Genomic DNA, 14,314 nt, shown 5'->3' with positions numbered 1-14,314 from the left:
GGGGCAGTTCCTTGTTGCCTTCAACCTCGTTCTGACAGTTCCTGCGACGGCGCTGGAACCAATCTTATTGGCGCTTGCCTTTACAATGGAGACGTTCTGTGCTGTGGAGAGGGGGACCTGCTGCATGGGTGACAGCTTCTCCCCCTTATCAACCTACCCTGGCTTTGTGCCCTGGTGAGGCCACTCCAGACTGACAACCAGAACGGAACTCCATAGTCTCCTGAGACAGATGGACGCCTACTACTTGGATGGTCCACCAGTTTTTACATTCTTGTAAAGCCACTAGTACGCATAGCATTTCGGGCAGGTCCTTTATCCTAATACGGCTAAGTCCTAAGATTAATATTAATCTTAATTAATAACTCCGGAATACGACCCGTCAAATCGTTTCACTGCTGGGTGAAGAGGCATAATGTTAAGGATTGGAACCCAGTCAATCAGCCAGGATACGAACCCAGCCAGGATACGAACCCAGACTATACTGTTCGCGAAGTGCTGGGGATAGTGTTTCACCACTGCGCCACGGGGACCAGTCATTGAAAGTTGCACAACAATTGGGAACACTAGTAAGAAAGTCAACTTTATTTTCAAGGAAAATAAAGTTATTGAACTGTAAACATCTCTGGTGCGGCCACATTTGGACTGCTGTATCAAGCATAGAGGCCTCAGCTTCACAACATATCTGCTGTGGAGAAAGTACAACACAGAGCGACAAAAAGCATCTCAGAACTAAATCGGCTCCCATACCAGGAACGGTTGAGGGCCCCAGGACTAACACAGCAAGCCAGACGGGGCATGGTGGCTCCCATACCAGGAACGGTTGAGGGCCCCAGGACTAACACAGCAAGCCAGACGGGGCATGGTGGCTCCCATACCAGGAACAGTTGAGGGCCCCAGGACTAACACAGCAAGCCAGACGGGGCATGGTGGCTCCTATACCAGGAACGGTTGAGTGCCCCAGGACTAACACAGCAAGCCAGACGGGGCATGGTGGCTCCCATACCAGGAACGGTTGAGGGCCCCAGGACTAACACAGCAAGCCAGACGTGGCATGGTGGCTCCCATACCAGGAACGGTTGAGGGCCCCAGGACTAACACAGCAAGCCAGACGTGGCATGGTGGCTCCCATACCAGGAACGGTTGAGGGCCCCAGGACTAACACAGCAAGCCAGACGGGGCATGGTGGCTCCCATACCAGGAACGGTTGAGGGCCCCAGGACTAACACAGCAAGCCAGACGGGGCATGGTGGCTCCCATACCAGGAACGGTTGAGGGCCCCAGGACTAACACAGCAAGCCAGACGCGGCATGGTGGCTCCCATACCAGGAACGGTTGAGGGCCCCAGGACTAACACAGCAAGCCAGACGTGGCATGGTGGCTCCCATACCAGGAACGGTTGAGGGCCCCAGGACTAACACAGCAAGCCAGACGGGGCATGGTGGCTCCCATACCAGGAAGGTTGAGTGCCCCAGGACTAACACAGCAAGCCAGACGGGGAATGGTGGCTCCCATACCAGGAACGGTTGAGGGCCCCAGGACTAACACAGCAAGCCAGACGCGGCATGGTGGCTCCCATACCAGGAACGGTTGAGGGCCCCAGGACTAACACAGCAAGCCAGACGGGGCATGGTGGCTCCCATACCAGGAACGGTTGAGGGCCCCAGGACTAACACAGCAAGCCAGACGGGGCATGGTGGCTCCCATACCAGGAAGGTTGAGTGCCCCAGGACTAACACAGCAAGCCAGACGGGGCATGGTGGCTCCCATACCAGGAACGGTTGAGGGCCCCAGGACTAACACAGCAAGCCAGACGCGGCATGGTGGCTCCCATACCAGGAACGGTTGAGGGCCCCAGGACTAACACAGCAAGCCAGACGTGGCATGGTGGCTCCCATACCAGGAACGGTTGAGGGCCCCAGGACTAACACAGCAAGCCAGACGGGGCATGGTGGCTCCCATACCAGGAACGGTTGAGGGCCCCAGGACTAACACAGCAAGCCAGACGTGGCATGGTGGCTCCCATACCAGGAACGGTTGAGGGCCCCAGGACTAACACAGCAAGCCAGACGTGGCATGGTGGCTCCCATACCAGGAACGGTTGAGGGCCCCAGGACTAACACAGCAAGCCAGACGTGGCATGGTGGCTCCCATACCAGGAACGGTTGAGGGCCCCAGGACTAACACAGCAAGCCGGCATGGTGGCTCCCATACCAGGAACGGTTGAGGGCCCCAGGACTAACACAGCAAGCTAGACGGGGCATGGTGGCTCCCATACCAGGAACGGTTGAGGGCCCCAGGACTAACACAGCAAGCCAGACGGGGCATGGTGGCTCCCATACCAGGAACGGTTGAGGGCCCCAGGACTAACACAGCAAGCCAGACGGGGCATGGTGGCTCCCATACCAGGAAGGTTGAGTGCCCCAGGACTAACACAGCAAGCCAGACGGGGCATGGTGGCTCCCATACCAGGAACGGTTGAGGGCCCCAGGACTAACACAGCAAGCCAGACGCGGCATGGTGGCTCCCATACCAGGAACGGTTGAGGGCCCCAGGACTAACACAGCAAGCCAGACGGGGCATGGTGGCTCCCATACCAGGAACGGTTGAGGGCCCCAGGACTAACACAGCAAGCCAGACGGGGCATGGTGGCTCCCATACCAGGAAGGTTGAGTGCCCCAGGACTAACACAGCAAGCCAGACGGGGCATGGTGGCTCCCATACCAGGAACGGTTGAGGGCCCCAGGACTAACACAGCAAGCCAGACGCGGCATGGTGGCTCCCATACCAGGAACGGTTGAGGGCCCCAGGACTAACACAGCAAGCCAGACGTGGCATGGTGGCTCCCATACCAGGAACGGTTGAGGGCCCCAGGACTAACACAGCAAGCCAGACGGGGCATGGTGGCTCCCATACCAGGAACGGTTGAGGGCCCCAGGACTAACACAGCAAGCCAGACGTGGCATGGTGGCTCCCATACCAGGAACGGTTGAGGGCCCCAGGACTAACACAGCAAGCCAGACGTGGCATGGTGGCTCCCATACCAGGAACGGTTGAGGGCCCCAGGACTAACACAGCAAGCCAGACGTGGCATGGTGGCTCCCATACCAGGAACAGTTGAGGGCCCCAGGACTAACACAGCAAGCCGGCATGGTGGCTCCCATACCAGGAACGGTTGAGGGCCCCAGGACTAACACAGCAAGCTAGACGGGGCATGGTGGCTCCCATACCAGGAACGGTTGAGGGCCCCAGGACTAACACAGCAAGCCAGACGGGGCATGGTGGCTTCCATACCAGGAACGGTTGAGGGCCCCAGGACTAACACAGCAAGCCAGACGTGGCATGGTGGCTTCCATACCAGGAACGGTTGAGGGCCCCAGGACTAACACAGCAAGCCAGACGGGGCATGGTGGCTTCCATACCAGGAACGGTTGAGGGCCCCAGGACTAACACAGCAAGCCGGCATGGTGGCTCCCATACCAGGAACGGTTGAGGGCCCCAGGACTAACACAGCAAGCCAGACGGGGCATGGTGGCTTCCATACCAGGAACGGTTGAGGGCCCCAGGACTAACACAGCAAGCCGGCATGGTGGCTCCCATACCAGGAACGGTTGAGGGCCCCAGGACTAACACAGCAAGCTAGACGGGGCATGGTGGCTCCCATACCAGGAACGGTTGAGGGCCCCAGGACTAACACAGCAAGCCAGACGGGGCATGGTGGCTTCCATACCAGGAACGGTTGAGGGCCCCAGGACTAACACAGCAAGCCAGACGTGGCATGGTGGCTTCCATACCAGGAACGGTTGAGGGCCCCAGGACTAACACAGCAAGCCAGACGGGGCATGGTGGCTTCCATACCAGGAACGGTTGAGGGCCCCAGGACTAACACAGCAAGCCGGCATGGTGGCTCCCATACCAGGAACGGTTGAGGGCCCCAGGACTAACACAGCAAGCCAGACGGGGCATGGTGGCTTCCATACCAGGAACGGTTGAGGGCCCCAGGACTAACACAGCAAGCCAGACGCAGCATGGTGGCTTCCATGCCAGGAACGGTTGAGGGCCCCAGGACTAACACAGCAAGCCAGACGGGGCATGGTGGCTCCCATACCAGGAACGGTTGAGGGCCCCAGGACTAACACAGCAAGCCAGACGGGGCATGGTGGCTCCCATACCAGGAACGGTTGAGGGCCCCAGGACTAACACAGCAAGCCAGACGGGGCATGGTGGCTCCCATACCAGGAACGGTTGAGGGCCCCAGGACTAACACAGCAAGCCAGACGGGGCATGGTGGCTCCCATACCAGGAACGGTTGAGGGCCCCAGGACTAACACAGCAAGCCAGACGGGGCATGGTGGCTCCCATACCAGGAACGGTTGAGGGCCCCAGGACTAACACAGCAAGCTAGACGGGGCATGGTGGCTCCCATACCAGGAACGGTTGAGGGCCCCAGGACTAACACAGCAAGCTAGACGGGGCATGGTGGCTCCCATACCAGGAACGGTTGAGGGCCCCAGGACTAACACAGCAAGCCACAGCATACAGAACAGTGTACAGAATAAAGAACCCCGTACAGTATACAGGACCCTGTACAGGATGCAGAACCTTGTAGAGTATACAGAACCATGTATAGTATACAGAATAGCGTACAGTATACAGAACAGTAAACAGTATACAGAATCCGTACTGTATACAGAACAATGTACAGTATACAGAACTGCGTACAGTATACAGAACAACGTACTGTATACAGAACAATGTACAGTATACAGAACACCGTATAGTATACAGAACAGCATTCAGTATACAGAACCCCGTACAGTAAACAGTATACATAACAGTGTACAGTATACAGAACAGTGTACAGTATACAGAACAGTGTACAGTATACAGAACAGTGTACAGTATACAGAACAGTGTACAATATACAGAAGAGTGTACAGTATGCAGAACCCCGTACAGTATACAGAACAGCATAGAGTATACAGAACCCTATACAGTATACAGAACATTGTACAGTATACAGAACCTTGTACAGTATACAGAACCCTGTACAGTATACAGAACCTTGTACAGTATTCAGAACCCCGTACAATATACAGAACAGTGTACATCATACAGAACAGCAAGCAGGATACTGAACAGCGTACAGTATACAGAACAACGTACAGTATATGGAACAGCGTACAGTATACAGAACAACGTACAGTATATGGAACAGCGTACAGTATACAGAACCTCGTACAGTATACAGAACAAGTGTAGAGTATACAGAACGTCCATGCAGTATACAGAACAGTGTACAGTATACAGAACCCCGTACAGTATACAGAACCCCGTACAGTATACAGCACTCCGTACAGTATACAGAAAACTGTACCAATAATCCTGTCCAATAACGATGGTCTGCTTTCAGCCACTGATACTGCTATTGAATTCAATAGGTTCTTCTCATCCATTGGGTCATCCATTGCTAATGATATTCCATCTTCCAGTACTAATGTTCAGGACTATCTTACAGGTAACTACCCATAGTCTCTCTACCTAACGCCCGCTAATTCCACTGATGTAAATGAGGGAATCCTTTCCCTTAAGATCAAGTCTAGTGCCCTTGCTGAGATAAAATAAAAATAAATAATAAAATGTTTATTTAGGTAAGGTACATACATACAAGAAATTTTTACAAAGATTGGTTGACTTATAGGTAGAGCTAGTACATACAATGCCTAAAGCCACTATTACGCAAAGCGTTTCGGGCATGAAAAACTTAAATGACAAGCTTAATACTAATTGAGCATAAAGAGTAGAATGAAAACAAGAAATGAAAACATAGCTGAAAAAGCAGCACAAATACAATTATGTCGACAAACAGCGCTCTTTAAAAAAAAAAAAAACATTGGTTGACAATAGAAGGGTAAGGTAGGTTACAGGGAATTTATTAGGTATAGCTTCGTTTTTATCTTAAACTGGTTGAGAGAGGTACAGTCTTTAACATGGTTGGGAAGGTCATTCCACATTCTGGGCCCCTTGATTTGTAGAGCATTTCTAGTTTGATTAAGTCGTACTCTAGGAATATCAAAACTGTATTTATTTCTGGTGTAGTGCTCAGGTACCAACCAGATACCAGATACTGGTGTAGATACCAACTCTAATCTACAAAAAAGCCTCCAGATCTTTAGCCCCTGCCATTGCATTGCTCTACAACAAGTCACTTGAACTCCAAACCTTTCCAGTTATTCTAAAAAAAACGAGAGTAACCCTAGTCCATAAATGTGGTGATCTCACTGATGTCAACAACTTCAGACCTATATCAATTCTGCCTAACTTGTCAAAAATATTTGAAAAACTAATCTACAAGCAGCTTTACTCTTATCTAGCTAAACACAATATACTTAGCTCTTGTCAATATGGCTTCAGACCGCCTAAAAAAGCATTAACGATGCACTTATTAGTATGATTAACTTGATACATGCAGCTCTTGATAAAAATGAGTTCCCTGTTGGGGTATTTGTGGACCTGCGTAAGGCTGTTGACACTGTCAACCATCAAAACCTTCTTCTTAAATTACATCATTATGGAGTCAGAGGTCACTCCCTGCAATACCTTCAATCTTACCTTACTGACAGGCTTCAGTATGTTTCTGTGAATAATTCAATTTCTTCCACGCTACCCATCAACATTGGTGTTCCTCAGGGCAGCATACTTGGCCCTCTCCTCTTTCTCATCTACATTAATGACCTTCCAAATGCCTCCCAACACCTCAAACCAATTCTTTTTGCTGAGGACACACCCTTCATTTTCTCCAGTCCTAACCCTTTTGCTCTAAATGTCACAGTAAATACTGAACTAAATAAAGTCCATCTCTGGCTAACTGCCAACAAAATCACTCGCAACATTGACAAAACTTTCTATATTTTGTTTGGCAATAAATCCTCAAATTAAATTCATCTCAGGATAAACAATATCCAAATTTGTAACAAAGTAGATGGAAAATTCCTTGGTGTTCTCATAGAACACAAGCCGAATTTCCAGGGACACATTCTAAATATTTCAAAAAAAGTTTCTAAAACTGTTGGCATTCTTTCTAAGATCAGATACCTCGCCATGGCCTGGTGATTCTCTATTACTCTCTCATCTATCCTTATCTCAATTATGGTCTCTGTGCTTGGGGTTCTAGTACACAAAATCACTTATGCCCTCTAATTATTCAACACAAAGCTGCTATTGGAACAATATCTAACTCTGGCCCCAGACAGCACTCGGTACCCTTACTCAAATCTTTAAATATGTTAGATATTAAGTCACTGCACATTCTCTCATGTGTACTCAATATAGTTAAAACTCTGAGCTGCAATGTCAATCCTGAACTTAGAAGCTTCCTAGAAGGTTGTAACAGAACTCATGGGCATCGCACCAGAAACAAATACCTATTTGATATTCCAAGAGTGCGACTTAACCAAACTAGAAATGCTCTACAATTCAGGGGACCCAGAATGTGGAACGACCTTCCCAATCATGTCAAAGACTGTACCTCCCTCAACCAGTTTAAGAGTAAAACCAAGTACTACCTAATTAACTCCATGTAACCTACCTTAACCCCAATATGTCAACCCCATGTCTTGCTATTTTTTTAAACAATGCTGTTTGTTTACCAACTTGTACAATTGCTGATTTCTGCCATGTTCCCCCCTTTTTTTATTTTTTTTCAACATAATTTATACCAAATCCCAATTACTATTAAGTTTTAGTCTAAGTTTCCCCCCCCCCCACACACCTTGCCCGAAACGCTTTGCGTACTAGTGGCTTTAGGTATTGTATGTACTACCTTTATTTATAAATCCAACATTATGTTTGTAAATCAACTATGTATGTACTTTCCTGAATAAAATTTACTTTACTTTACTTATTTTACCAGTAACAGAAGACAAACGACCCTGCCAACGGGCAAGGATTGAGGAATGAATAACTGGGTAGAAGTTGGAATAGAGGATACCTTTACGGGAGATGGCACAAGTGTGGAGAGCCTCCTTAGCGGCAGCGTCTGCACGCTCATTTAAGGACACGCCAATATGGCTGGGAACCCAGCAAAACTCCACAGTCTTCAATCTACTAGAGATAAGAAACAGCCAATGTTGAGTTTCGACTACTACAGGATGGACTGGATTAAAGCACTCCAGAGCCATGAGGGCACTGTGAGTGTCAACTACAACAACAAAGGAGAGTTGACAGCGAGAAAGCAGTGACGAAGGACATACAAAATAGCATAAAGTTCCACCATGAAGATGCTAGTCTCCGGAGGCAGGCGACACATATAGGTGTTGTCAGGAAAAACAACAGAGTAGCCTACACCGTCGGCAGACTTAGACCCTTCTGTACTTAGATTTAGACCCAGACTTTACTCCTCTTACCCCCCCCCCCCCTCCCCTGTAGGAGGGGTAAAGCTTTAGTCACGTGAGTCAAAGTTTTACAAAACTAAGGAAAGGGAACCCTTCAAAGGGGCAAGGACGGAACGACATGAAGAGAAATATTGGAAACACGAACCGAAAGAGAATCTTGTATGCGAGACAATCGTACAGAAAGAGGTAAGTGGTGAAAGGGAACAGGGGACCACAAGAGGAGTAAAGGTTAAAGTACGACATTAACGAGAGTAAGGGACCGTGCAAGGTAGCGAAGACAGTAGCGATCATGTTGATCCTGTAGAGACAGGACGCCAGTTTGGGCGTTAGCGATCACAGGCTTAGGGTAGGAGTCGAAAGAAAGGCACCAGATCTGAGGAGCAACCCAGTATGGTGCAGAGCATCCAAACGGTGAAGAGTAGAAGGAGAAGTAGATGAGTAAACAGAGCAACCATAATCCAGTTTAGACAGTAAGAGAGATGAATGTAGAAAGAGGAGCATGCGCCTGTCCGCTCCCCAAGTATGAGACAAGACCTTATATCAGTTAGGGGCCTTAGAGCATTCAACTCAGAGGTAAGAGATATAGGGCGACCAAGACAAACAAGTGTCAAAGATTAACCTCAAAAGATTAGCAGAATCTTTGTACACAAGGGGATAACAATAGAGCGACAAAGGGGGATGAACGACCTGCCTCTAAGTAAAAGTCATAGCACAAGTTTTAGTTGTAAAGAACTTGAAGCCATGATTGGTGGCCCAAGACGACACGGCATCAATCATAAATTAAAACCGTCGTTGAAGGAAAGGCGAGTCATCACCTCGACAGCCAGGTGATGTCGAGGTAAATAGGTACTCCCAGGTACCTATTTACTGCTAGGTGAACAGACGCATCAGGGTAAAAGAAACTCTGCCCATTTGTGTCCGCCTCCACTTGGGATCGAACCCGAAATCTCAGGACTACGAATGCTGAGCGCTGTTCTCTCAGCTGTCAGGCCCCAAAAGTTCAAAGTTTAAATAAACATGTCCAACGTTCCAGTACTTTGTCCAGTTCAAAGTGAACGTATCAACCTGGAGGACAGAATGGCCTTGGGCTGCAAGGATATGTTTAATATCCTCGTGGCAGTCTTTCAGGTCCCTAACACCAGCCGCAACATAGTGCGGGCGGATAACAGTGCCAATACTGACATTTAACCGGGCATTTTTGGAGATCCTAACAGGGGTCTCCCCAATGCTGGACAATATGGCTAAGTGGGCAGCTGCTTCCTGAGAAGGAGCAGCAATGACACATGAACCAGTACGGGTGAGGTTAAAAGAAACAGAGGCATCCACTGAATCATCGAGGTGTTTATGGAGGAAGAAATCATCAGGCTGTGTAGAATCCTGATGGTTGAGATCAAAGTATTTAGTCCATGTAGCAGGGCCAAACAAGGTGTGGAACATATTAGCACTGGCAGGAATCATGTGAGTGCAGCTGTGGGGGGTTGGGGGGGTTGGAATGAAGCACCACCCCCCCAGTAAGTGTTGGGGGGGGGGTAAAAGGTGATGAGGTGCCCAACCCTGGGGTCGTGGAGCTCAACCCAACCACAGAGGTGGGAGGGGACCGGAGGGGGTTAGTCGATGGAGTCAAAGGAGTAGCTTGGTCTGCGCCCAATGTAGTGGGGGCTAAGGAGCCCAATCTTCCAACACAGTCCGCCTCGGGGGCTTGGTCGCCCACCCCACGAGCCTGGGGAAGTTATAAGAGGATCATTCAGAGGCATTGGAATGAGCAGGTAATAATTTAATTTACGAATAAACCCCCATACCCACCATGGAGCCACAATTAGAAGATAGAACACCTGGCAAGATCCCCCCCCCCCCATCCCAGGGGTGCATCATGAGTATACTCCCCGCAATCATCACCTTAAGAACCGTCAGTCCGTCGAAATCGGGTTCAGCAACGCAGGTGAGGATTGACAATAAAGGCGTCCCCTCCCTCACAACGTCGGAGACCACAGTTCTACGGGTGAAAGTGTGCCTCCCCAAACATCCGGGCGTCAAAACAGAAGATGTTCGAAAGAATAATGAAGCCATGCAAAAGATCGGCGGGAAATGACAATTAGAAAGAAGAAGAGGGGGAAGGCAAAACGAAACCTGAGGAAGAAGAAATAGCATCCAGCATGATTAGTAAAGACGGCAGAGGACTGTCCCATGGAGCATCACACCCTGGCTGCTGCCCACTAAGCCCCTCTCACAAAAGGACAATGGGGTAAGTCCTTTATAAGCATAAGGCTACTAAAGGACCGAGGAGATGCTGTCCCATGGAGCATCACACTCTGACAGCAGCCCACCAAGCCTCCTCACGTCAACAACGGGCTGGAATGTGAAGGGGTGACGGTAGGAGACCAACTCCATCGTCACCCGGCGTTAAACCCTAAACTACTGCAGCAGACAACGACTGTCAAGTGGAAGGCAGTACAGGGGCTATGCTGACCCAAACCAACACTGCTGCAACCCTACCAACAGCCATGTTAACTCTGCTTCAGGGGAAAACGTAACTACTAGTCAGCGGCTTTTTAATGGAGTTCCAAGAAAACCTTTGTCACACAGAGGGCGGCAGAACAAATGGAATTCAAACCAGTGATGCAGGTCACCCTGAATATACTTGGGTTTTTATCCAACAGTGGACCTAAACCCTACAGGGAAGACAAACCCTACATTCCCTTGGGTGGTTACCTCAGACCTGTATTCTCTATAGTCGTGGACAAAATCCCATCTGACCTACATGTACCAGGTCTAGGGATCACAATTAAACATTAAAACAGCAGCGAGTCAAATTAGCTGACCCATAAAACAAATCTAAACGTATCAAAGATATAGGAATGTTAATTGGGTCAGATTATTATAAATTCATCTCTGGCAAACACCAATTGCACGGGATGACCGTACTGAACTCTGCAGGTGGAAAGTCCCATTGTGTGAAGAGAACTAGAATGGTGGAGATGTGATTATAAACTAGTGAAGATATTGACTCTTATACGTTTCACCTTTTTTAAGCCGGGTCTTTCCCTCTAACCCCCGTCCACTCCCACAGCAGTACACAGGTGCACATAGTTACACAGCAGTACACAGGTGCACATAGTTACACAGCAGTACACAGGTGCACATAGTTACACAGCAGTACACAGGTGCACATAGTTACACAGCAGTACACAGGTGCATATAGTTACACAGCAGTACACAGGTACACATAGTTACATAGCAGTACAAAGGTGCACATAGTTACACAGCAGTACACAGGTGCACATAGTTACACAGCAGTACACAGGTGCACATAGTTACACAGCAGTACACAGGTGCACATGGTTACACAGCAGTACACAGGTGCACATAGTTACACAGCAGTACACAGGTGCACACAGTTACAAAAGCAGTGTGTAAACAAGAGGCTGGGTTGATATATTTGGAGGAGAGTGTGAAGCCCAGACTGTTACTGGGTCTCAGCCAGCAAGGGAGGCGCCACGCTGCCAGATGCATCAGTGTAAACATTGCCCCAACATCCCAGTGGAGTGTTTAAGGCACTCAACAACGGGTCGTTAGTAGTGTCTCCTATGACCAACTGCTCATACCTTTCCATGCATGTAATATTCTTTTGTCTTGGTGTCGAGAATGACTGATCTTAATTACCTCAGGGAATGTAATTGATGAACAATCATCAAGGGACTTACCAATATTAGACATATATGTGCAAGTTAGTGTATCCATTTATTGTTGTCCATTATGTGGAGTGTTTGACCATATGTTGATTTATTGGTAACTATTTTTGGCCAGGAAGTGAAGATTATGTGGTGAAGATATTGAGCCCATGAGCACATTAGATATATGTACAGTTTTGACCAAAGGTTCACCTCAGTTACAGAGGAGACAGTCACGTGTGATATAAGATAATTAACAACATGTTTGTGACATGGTGTAACGGGAGTGTTGAGGAGAGTTCAAGAAGAGTACACTGAGGGGTTGTGGGTCCAGCCTCAGTTAATATCAATATTTGCCATCGTCATTTATTTGTATTAAATGTTTTAATTTTTGACTTAGAAGTTTATTTCCTACCTCTGCAGGTGTGGAAGTGAACCGAGAGTAATTAAAGCCCGTCACTCTATCTCGAATACATATAGATACAAATCAGGATGGGAATAATGAAATTAGTGAGAAAATCCTTAGGAGCCGTGATGAGGATTCGAACCTATGTGGTGGGTATTCCCACGCACACACCCCAGACAATCAGGCCACGACATGGAAAAGAACTGCAATCTGGAGTTCTGCTGAACACACGAGGGTTTCCTGAGGCTTCCACTGAAGCCGGACCAGGATTTTCACACAATCTTCCCCCCCCCCCATGTAGTCTGACAAAGTGGCATGGGGGGGGGGGGTAATCACATGTTAGTGTCATTACTCTATTAAAAGAGGAGCATCAGAGGTTGAACATTCCTAGATGACAGCGAGAGTGCATGGGAGGGGGGGGGGGACTGTGTGAAAATCTCCCCAGAGTGCATGGGGAATTGTGTGAAAATCCCTCAGAGTGCATGGGGGGGGGGGGGGATTGTGTGAAAATCCTGGTCCGGCTTCAGTAGAACCCTCAGGAAACCCTCGTGTGTTCAGCAGAACTCCAGGTTGCAGTCCTTTTCCATGTTGTGGCCTGATTGTCTGAGGTGTGTGCATTGGACTACCAAACACATAGGTTGTTAGTGTGATTACTCACTGTGAATCAAATTAGTATTAGTGAGGATTGCTAAACATGCCCCCTCGTACGGATTTTTTAGGCTTACACTAATTTCCTTGTCGTCCTCTGTGCATGAACCTTTGTTTATAGTAGTAGGTCCAATACTGGAGGAGATTTTTTATTACGATTTCACATACTTGAAGAAATATTTTGGAGTGTTCTTTATCTCTTGAGTTGCTTTCTGTTCTAATTTACAAGACTTTACAAGAATGTAAAAACATCATTGCTATGTAATCTTATAAACCCAATGCACCTACTTGTATATAAAAAAATGATATTTCTTCAATCTGGTATGGTTGGTGGACGTATGGTTGATGTAAGGCCTCACCAGGTGACTCTCTGGGTGTTACTGGCATCAGTGAAGTGCCAGAAGCAGAGCTTTCTTTCCTTCACAGTTGAGGGGAGGAACCAGTAGAGCTGGGGGTGCCCAAAGCCTCACAGGGACAACCACTATCCAAAGTGGACCTCTGGGCTCATATTGCTGCTCAGCAACGACAGCAGTGATTCTTGTTGACACTTCCAAGTTGGCTGAGAAAGAACTAAGAAATAATCCCCACCTGTTATGATATGAGGTTATTGACTCCCAATAATATATAAATATATATATATGTATATATATAAATATATATATATATATATATATATATATATATATATATATATATATATATATATATATATATATATGTATATATATATATATATATATATATATATATATATATATATATATATATATATATGTATATATATATATATATATATATATATATGTATATATATATATATATATATATATATATATGTATATATATATATATATATATATATATATATATATATATATATATATATATATATATATATATATATTAGTATATTTTGGTAGCAGTCTTTCCTGTAGACATATATTATTAAATATGACCGAAAAAGTAAGATTAATAATTCTAACACGAATTTTCTCAATCTTTCGTACATTACGCTTCACTGTTGGAGGTAAATCAAAAATCACTTCTCCAAAATTCATTTTTATTTCTAGTCTGACGCGACACGGGCGCGTTTCGTAAAACTTATTACATTTTCAAAGACTTCACAAATACACAACTGATTAGAACTTACGTCTCTCTGATATTATATCTACATTTGAGTGAGGTGGGAAGGGTGATGTGGC

General features: G+C 47.2%; 1 long non-coding RNA gene across 2 annotated transcripts in view; it reads right to left on the bottom strand.

Annotated features, from left to right (window-relative positions):
- LOC138372373 (uncharacterized) overlaps window positions 1-14,314 on the bottom strand; it is a 369,640-nt gene that overhangs the window by 328,672 nt on the left and 26,654 nt on the right. The window lies entirely within an intron of this gene.

This window comes from Procambarus clarkii, chromosome 38 (genome assembly GCF_040958095.1).
Source record: "Procambarus clarkii isolate CNS0578487 chromosome 38, FALCON_Pclarkii_2.0, whole genome shotgun sequence".
Classification (NCBI taxonomy): Eukaryota; Metazoa; Arthropoda; class Malacostraca; order Decapoda; family Cambaridae; genus Procambarus; species Procambarus clarkii.
The sequence above is the reverse complement of the archived record's forward strand: the minus strand, read 5'-3'. Positions and strand labels throughout refer to the sequence as shown.